The following is a 9,841-nucleotide window of genomic DNA, read 5'->3' on the forward strand; positions in this document are numbered from 1 at the left end:
TCTTGGTGTGATTTTGGATCATAAAGTCTGCTGGAAACCTCATGTAGGATACATACGAGCAAAACTGGCAAAGTGCTCGGCAATTCTGTGGAAAACAAAACATATTCTTGATTGCAAATCTTTGCATACTCTATATTACTCGTTATTTTTGCCATATCTGACTTACTGTGTCGAAGTCTGGGGAAACACATACAAAACCACTCTGCAGCCGATATGTACAATACAGAAAAGAGCAATAAGGACAATAAACAAAACAGGATACAGAGATCACACAAACTCACTATTCATAAAATCACACATGTTGAAATTTATGGATCTGGTCAAATTCAGAACAGCACAAATAATGTACAAAGTGAGAAATAATCTATTGCCAAAAAATATACAAGGAATGTTTAGTGAGAGAGAGGGGGGATATAATCTAAGGGGAGACCTAAACTTTAAAAAAACCAAAGGTTCGAACAAATATGAAAAGCATGTGCGTATCGAGCTGTGGGGTGACTTTATGGAACAGACTGGAGACAGAAATAAAACAAAGTGCAAATATAAATCTGTTTAAAAAAAGGTACAAAAATATTTTTAAACAAGTATATGGAAGAGGTAGTATGTTAACGGAGGATGATGAGGGATAAATCTATAAATAGAATAGGGTTGATTGTTATATTAGAACTAACTTAGTATATGGTATATATTTATTTATGGGGATAGTTTATATATTTATATTTACAGGGATAGGTATGTAGTAGATATTTATTTTTGTAATTATATATTTATATAGGGCGGCATGGTGGTGTAGCGGTTAGCGCTGTCACCTCACAGCAAGAAGGTCCGGGTTCGAGCCCCATGGCCAGCGAGGGCCTTTCTGTGTGGAGTTTGTATGTTTTCCCCGTGTCCGCGTGGGTTTCCTCCGGTGTTAGGACTAGGACTGTTTTGGCCTCTAGAGGCCGCTGTTATTTCCTTTTCATGTCGTGTTTATTTTGGCCTCTAGAGGCCGCCACTGTTCCTGTGTTTTGTGTTTGTGTTAATTGCCTAATTATCTTCACCTGTGTCCTTAATTAGTTTGTCTATTTATACCCCTGAGTTCAGTCCTCTTGTCACGGAGTCTTTGTGCTATGTTTATCTCCAGTTTCCTTGGTACTGTGTTTTTTGATCTTAGCTTTTGAATTTTTGCACTTTGCTTTTCTTTTGGATTATACTCTTTGGTTTTTTTTTTTGTCTTTTGTTTTGCCCTGTATATAGTGTATATAGTTTAAATAAACCTTTTTGATTCTTTTTCTACTTCCGCCTCACGCCTCTGCATTTGAGTCATCCCCCTGGTGGCCTAGTGGGGGTTTGCTGGATTATCACACCAACGAACCAGGTTCGAATCCCAGCAAAACCCTAACATCCGGGTGCTCTGGTTTCCACCACAATCCAAAGACCTGCAGGTTAGGTTAACTGGTGACTCTAAATTGACCGTAGGTGTGAATGTGAGTGTGAATGGTTGTCTGTGTCTATGTGTCAGCCCTGTGATGACCTGGCGACTTATCCAGGGTGTACCCCGCCTTTCACCCGTAGTCAGCTGGGATAGGCTCCAGCTTGCCTGCGACCCTGTAGAAGGATAAAGTGGCTAGAGATAATGAGATGAGATGAGATTTATGAAGTATATATATGGTATGGAGTATACATTTATTTTTGTAATTATATATTTATATAGATATTTATGAAGTGTATATATGGTATGTAGTATATATTTATTTTTGTAATTATATATTTATATAGATATTCATGAAGTGTATATATGGTATATATTTTTATAGGTGTATTAATGTAGTTTGGATTTCGGGGTAGTTAAAAAGGGGTGGGAAATTAAAAAAGTATTGTACTTCTTCCCACTCCTTTTTCGAACAATGTGCGGTGTTTTGTAATATCTTAGCTCTTTATTTTATTTATTTTTTTAATTTCTCATTTTCTTTCTTTTGTATGTACAAATAGTTACATACATTTTTTTTATACATGTTCGAAATAAATAAATAAATAATTTAGTATGGAACGCGGGAGGTTTAAATGCGCCACATAAGCGGGCTAATGTGTTGTCACTGCTCAGTCATAAGAAGATCGATATCGCCCTTTTACAGGAAACACATTTGTTATCTCATGATTCTAAGTGCCTGGCTAATAGATTCTACCATGTCATTACATCTTCATCAGTAAATGCGAAAACTAGGGGAGTGGCAGTTTTGGCTAGACGTAATCTTCCGATCAGGGTGCTGGACATCAGGGCGGACAATGAAGGCAGAATGGTTATCGTGAAGGCAGAGCTTTTTGGACGGAAAGTCGCTCTTGTTTGGTTTATGCTCTGAACAAATTTGAGAAACATTTTTATGACTTTTTAACGTGTTATATGCTAGAACTGACACAGTATTCAATAGTAGTTGGGGCTGACATGAATGCTGTGTGGGATGTTGCTCTAGATCGTTCCCATCCAAGAGCCACAAGGGATCAAGAGTTGGCTACTGCTGCTCTACGATCTTGGGTACAAAGCCTAGGTCTTGTAGATGTTTGGCGATCAATGAATCTGACCCTAAAAGACTATTCTTTCTTTTCTCACAGACACAACACATTTTCTAGAATAGATTTTCTTTTTTCATCCCCCCACCTTTTTCAAAGGATTGATGCAACTTTTTTGCTTCCCATTGCTCTGTCAGACCACAAAGGTGTCTTCTATCACGCCACTTTGAAATGCTTGTCCAAACGTGTCACTAGATGGCGCTTTAACTCTTCATTATTAAAGAATGAGGCGACTTGTCCAGGGTGTACCCCGCCTTTCGCCCGTAGTCAGCTGGGATAGGCTCCAGCTTGCCTGCGACCCTGTAGAACGGGATAAAGCGGCTAGAGATAATGAGATGAGATGAGATTTTAAGGCGCAATTTTTATCTGAGTTGGATGAGTTCCTTTCTTTTAATGTGGGGTCAGTAGATGATCCTAGGGTATTATGGGATGCAGTGAAAGGTTTTATCAGTACTGCTACACTTTTTAGTTCCAATTTACGTAAAACGAAATCCGCTAGATTACAAACTCTTGAAGTCGAATTTTCTAGACTAGATTTTCTTTTGCAAAATAATTATTCTTCAGACATAGAGACTAAACATGATTTTGTCAAAAAAGAAATTAATAATATTTTGAAACAGCAATCAGAATTTTTAATACACAGAACTAGACAACGGTACTATTTTCATGGATCCAGATCCAGTCATTTACTGGCCATGAAAATTAGATCTAATGAACACTTTGCAGACATCCCCTCCATTAGATCAGCCGATGGAGTCATAACAACAGAACCCAAACAGATTAATAAAACTTTTAGTGATTTCTATTACATTTTATACCAGTCTGAGGGACAGCTGAATAAAAATGAATGTGAGAACTATCTTAAGCAGCTAGATTTACCATCTCTGTCAGTGGAAGACTCTTTGAGCCTTGACAGCCCTTTAACGTTAGAAGAATTAGAAAAAGCGACATCGTCTATGCAGTCAAATAAATCTCCTGGGTTAGATGGAATACCTCCAGAGGTTTGTTTTATTTTGGGAGAAATTAGGTCCTTTACTTCTTGACATGATCACAGCATCAATTAAGATAGGCGCTTTTTCAAGGGATGTCAATACCGCTCTTATTTTGCTACTCTTAAAGAAAGGACCCCACAGACTGTGCTAGTTACAGACCTTTGAGTCTGTTGAATGCAGACCTGAAAATCTATGCTAAGTTACTTGCGCGGCGTATTGAAAAGTTTATGCCGTTTTTGGTTCATTGTGATCAGACTGGATTTATAAAGACCAGACTTGCCTCTGACAATGTTAGGTGACTTCTCCACATTATTGATGCTGCCAAAGATACAAAAGTTCCACTAGCTGTGCTGTCCCTTGATGCCATGAAGGCCTTTGATAGGCTGGAATGGTCCTTTTTGTGGTCTGTTTTAGAAATTATGGGATTTGCCAAAGGGTTCATACACATGATTCAGGTTTTATACTCTAGCCCCTCTGCACAGGTTCTAACTGGGCAGTTCCATTCCATTCCCTGTTACAAGGTCATCAAGACAGGGCTGCCCCTTGAGCCCTTCGCTCTTTGCCCTTTCACTCGAACCCCTGGCGCAAATGATTTGACAGTCTCCCTCCATAAACCCCATTTCTATTTTAAACACGGAACACAAAGTAGCTCTTTTTGCGGATGATGTCTTAGTTTTTATGGAAAACCCAAGTCAGTCAATACTACATCTATTAACAGTTTGTGAGGAGTTTGGTGCTTATTCTGGATTTAGGATCAATTGGTCCAAATCTGCTCTTCTTCCTCTGAATGTCTCTGTGAAAGCACTGCCTTTCCCCACTAATGTCCCTGTTGTCCAGCACTTTAAATATCTTAGAATTAAGATTTTTCCTTCTCTGCATCGCACTACATCTCATAATTTTTTGGAAATCCATAGAACCGTAAAAAATGATATGGATAGGTGGGCTAACCTGCCTGCCTCCCTTCAGGCCCAGTTTGCTATTGTTAAGATGAATATTTTACAGAGAATTAATTTCATCAGCTCAATGATTCCACTCTGCCCTTCCACAGATTATTGGAAGAAATTACACGCTGATATTTCCCAATTTATCTGGAACAAAAAACGTCCCAGACTTAAATTATCCACATTACAGAGAAGTAGAGGAGATGGTGGGTTAGCAGTACCTAATTTTAAATATGATTTTTGGTCCTTTGTGCTCCGCCCTATTGTTACATGGCGTGATCCTGATATGCCGGTATCTTGGCGCGGGTTGGAGGAAAAAATGGTACAACCATGGAATTTAGTAGATGTCCTTTTTTCTAATGTCTCTGACAAACAAACCATGCTAAGTTTTGGCCCTTTAGTCTCAAATGTGTTTCGTACATGGCGCTTAGTAGAAAAAGAATGTAAGATTTCCTGTAGATGGCATACACTTTCCCCTCTGTTCAACAACAAAGGGTTACTGATTGGAGGGAGACCTATTTCTCCATCACACTGGAGCAATAGAGGTATCCAGTACTTAAAGGATTTATACATTGACACCGCCCTAGGTTCCTTCCAGGATATTAGAACCTCATTCAATCTGCCAGGTTCCTCTTTCTTTTTTTACTTACAGATTAGATCAGCCATGAAAGCATATGGGGTGCCATGGCAGCAACCATTACCCACTCATCCCCTTGGCAAATTGATTTCAGTGCAAAATGGGACTAGGGGTATGGTATCTATGTTTTATAAGTTTATTCTAGAATCCTCATACCCTGATTTGCCTTTAAATAGATTATGGAGACAAGATTATCCTGTTCTGGATCCAGAGTTTGACTGGGACGATGTTTGGGATAGTATAAAAGAGGCGTCACGTAATCCAAACTATCAACAGATACATTTCAATTTCATACATAGAACTTATCTAACTCCTCGTAAACTTTTCTACATGAAACTGATAGACTCCCCCTTGTGCTCCTTTTGTAATCTAAAGTGTCCTGGGACATTTTTACATATGATGTGGGATTGCCTACCAGTGGCACAGTTCTGGAATGAGGTTGCTTTGACACTGTCAGATCTAGTGGGTGAACCAGTGCCAGCGACAGTGCCTGTCCTGATGTTAAGTGACTTATCGGAACTAAACACTTCTAGACTTAACAAGCGCATCCTCCTAACTGGCCTCACAGCTGCCAAAAGGCTAGTTGCTACAAGATGGAAACCGTTGCAGGCGCTTAATGTTAGACAATGGATCTTTACCTTTTTAGATGTTGTTTATATGGAATTGTCAACTGCCCGTATTCATGGTGCCACAGAAAAAACTCTATGCACTTGGCAGACAGCAGCGGAATACTTAAAAGGCTTATTGGGGTAACCCTTTAGTCCCTATTGTCATTACTCCTTATGTTGTTGTTTGAAATTTTTATTTCCCCTGAAATGGTGTGTGTGCATGTGTATGGTATGTATGTGTGTGCATGTATGTGCGTTTGTCTGTGTCTTTGTCTGTGTCTTTATCCTTGTCTGTGTGTCTAACTCATTCTTTTGTGTTTGGATGCATCCCCTTACATTCAGGCAGGCATGATTGGGGCTGCTTTTTCTTTTTTCTTTATTTATTTTTCTCTTTATTACATCTCATCTCATTATCTCTAGCCACTTTATCCTGTTCTACAGGGTCGCAGGCAAGCTGGAGCCTATCCCAGCTGACTACGGGTGAAAGGCAGGGTACACCCTGGACAAGTCGCCAGGTCATCACAGGGCTCTCTTTATTACATGTTATTTGTTTGTGCTAGTTTTATGCTGGGTGGGTAGGGGTCATTGTTTTATTTAAGTCTTCAAGTTGTGCTATATTTGACTTTGAATTTGGATGCTTACTTCTGTAATAAATTAATGACCTCACACTTTTCTTGCCCACTCTCCTTTGTATTTTTGTAAATTTGATGTGTATCTTCTCAATAAATATTTGATCACAAAAAAAACTATCATTTTTATTTATGTTAATATAGGGAGAGTTAAGAAAAAAAAGAAACAAAAAAAGGACTAAAATGTTACATAGTTCCTTTTGTGCTATAGTGGTCAGATGTTTCATATGAATTCATATATATATATATATATATATATATATATATATATATATATATATATATATATATATATATATATATATATATATATATATATATATATATACACACACACACTACCGTTCAAAAGTTTGGGGTTCACTTTGAAATTTCCTTATTTTTGAAAGAAAAGCCCTGTTCTTTTCAGTGAGGATCACTTTAATCAGAAATACACTCTATACATTGCTAATGTGGTAAATGACTATTCTAGCTGCAAATGTCTGGTTTTTAGTGCAATATCTCCATAGGTGTATAGAGGCCCATTTCCAGCAACTATCACTCCAGTGTTCTAATGGTACAATGTGTTTGCTCATTGCCTCAGAAGGCTAATGGATGATTAGAAAACCCTTGTACAATCATGTTAGCACAGCTGAAAACAGTTTAGCTCTTTAGAGAAGCTATAAAACTGACCTTCCTTTGAGCAGATTGAGTTTCTGGAGCATCACATTTGAGGGGTCAATTAAATGCTCAAAATGGCCAGAAAAATGTCTTGACTATATTTTCTATTCATTTTACAACTTATGGTGGGAAATAAAAGTGTGACTTTTCATGGAAAACACAAAATTGTCTGGGTGACCCCAAACTTTTGAACGGTAGTGTACTACAGGGTTGCAGCCAAGCTGGAGCCTATCCCAGCTGACTACGGGCGAAAGGCAGGGTACACCCTGGACAAGTCGCCAGGTCATCACAGGGCTGACACATAGACACAGACAACCATTCACACTCACATTCACACCTATTCAAATTACTTCTGTCATCGAACAAACTCTTATATAGTAGTAAAATATTTACAGATTAAGCACTTTTTTTCAACTAAAATGTATTCTGGAGTGGATATGTAAATGTAGAGCACTGAATGATACACAAATGAACTGAATGCAGTTCGTCAGCAGGATCTTCTGTAATAATTTGTATCAGTGTATTTGCATGTAAGATGTGTCTACTGTGTGGGAATCTAATGTCGACTAACCGTGTGTTGTGTAGTTACTGCATGTTATATACTTGTTATTTGTTGTCAGTTACAGTGCACTCGACAATTATTGGCACCCCTTGTAAAGATGCATATGTAAAGAATAATTCGTGTGACAGATGTGCTCTTTATTTTTGTATAACAGCAGTCTGAAGTGTTATTCTGCTTATACCACAGCAATTTGCCAATTATTTTGAATTTATGAATGAATGACACATTGCTCTTTTTGACTGTTTATAATTTCATTAATGTTGTGTGTCTCTGAGACAAATTAATTCCTGATATCTCTAGCAGCGATGAAAGAGCTGTTTCGTCTCCAGCATCACTTTTCTCTCTCTCTCTCCTGAAGTGAAAAAGATGAAACGCAGCTTATCATGCAACTAAGAAACTGAAAAACTCTAAACACTTTAGAGTGACAATGAACAGAACAGGAAACTGACCTCAGAACATGAAGTCACCTGAGTCTCTTGTGTTGGAGGTATGAACAATGTGGGAATTTATCCCACTCACCCCTAGATGGCAGCAAAAGAAAAAAAATGTCTGAGAACAGGACATTCAAATTTTAATTTCTCAACAGCGAAAGATTTGACTCGTCAGTTATTTTTATGTGATTTTAATACTTAAGCTTTATCAGCTTCTTTTTTTTAAATAATTTCATCAGCTTGAAGGAGCTGATAAATAAACAGTTCTTGTTAGAAGACACTGACTTGTGCGTAGTGGTTAGCACTGTTGCCTCACAACCAAAAGGTCCTGGGCTTGAACCCAGTGGCTGACGAGGGCCTTTCTGTGTGGTGTTTGCATGTTCTCCCCGTGTCTGCATGGATACTCTGTGTTTTTTGATGTTAGTTAAATCCATCCATCCATCCATCCATTATCTGTTGCCGCTTATCCTGTACAGGGTCGCGGGCAAGCTGGAGCCTCTCTCACCTGACTCTGGGCGAGAGGCGGGGTACACCCTGGACAAGTCGTCAGATCATCGCAGGGCTGACACACAGAGACAAACAACCATTCACACTCACACCTATGGTCAATTTAGAGCCTTCAGTTAGCCTAACCTGCGTGTCTTTGGACTGTTGGGGCACCCAGAGGAAACCCACACAGAGAACCTGCAAACTCCACACAGAAAGGCCCCCGTCGACCACCGGGCTCAAACCCAGAACCTTCTTGCTGTGAGGTGACAGTGGTAACCATTAGACCACCGTGCCGCCACCATATCAGTCAACATTTTATATTTTTATACTAGTGCATCTCAAAAAATTAGAATACCATGAGAAAGTTCCTTTTTTCATAATTTAATTCAAAAAGGTAAACTTTCATATATTCTATATTCATTACATGTAAAGTGAAATATTTAAAGCCTTTTTTGTTTTAATTTTGATGATTATGGCTTATACCTCATGAAAATCAGAAATCCAGTATCTCAAATTATTAGAATATTCCCTAAGATCAATCAAAAAAAGGATTTACAGTACAGAAATGTCCAACTTCTGAAAAGTATATTCATTTATACACTCAATACTTGGTTGGGGCTCCTTTACCATGAATTACTGTATCAATGCGGTGTGGCATGGAGGTGATCAGTCTGTGGCACTGCTGAGGTGTTATTGAAACCCAGGTTGCTTTGATAGTGGCCTTCAGCCTATCTGTATTTTTGGGTTGGGTGTTTCTCATCATCCTCTTGACAATACCCCATAGATTCTCTATGGGGTTCAGGTCAGGCAAGTTGGCTGCCCAATCAAACACAGTAATATCATGGTCAGCAAACCATTTGGTAGTAGTTTTGGCACTGTGGGTAGGTGCGAAGTCCTGCTGGAAAAGGAAATCAGCATCTCCAAAAAGCTCGTCAGCAGATGGAAGCATGAAGTGCTCTAAAATCTCCTGGTAGATGGCTGTGTTGACTTTGGACTTGATAAAATACAGTGGACCAGCACCAGCAGATGACATGGCACCCCAAATCATCACAGACTGTGGAAACTTCACACTGGGCTTCAAACACCTTGGATTCTGTGCCTCTCCACTCTTCCTCCAGACTCGAGAACCGTGATTTCCAAATTGAATGCAAAATGTACTTTCCTCTGAAAAGAGGACTTTGGACCACTGAGCAACAGTCCATTTCTTTCTCTCCTTAGCCCAGATAAGACACTTCTGACATTGTCTCTGGCTCAGGAGTAGCTTGATATTAGGAATGCAAAAGTTGTATCCCCTTTCTTGAAGATGTCTGTTCGTGATGGGTCTTGATACACTGACACCAGCCTC

The sequence above is a fragment of the Neoarius graeffei genome, chromosome 9 (genome assembly GCF_027579695.1).
Source record: "Neoarius graeffei isolate fNeoGra1 chromosome 9, fNeoGra1.pri, whole genome shotgun sequence".
Lineage (NCBI taxonomy): Eukaryota > Metazoa > Chordata > Actinopteri > Siluriformes > Ariidae > Neoarius > Neoarius graeffei.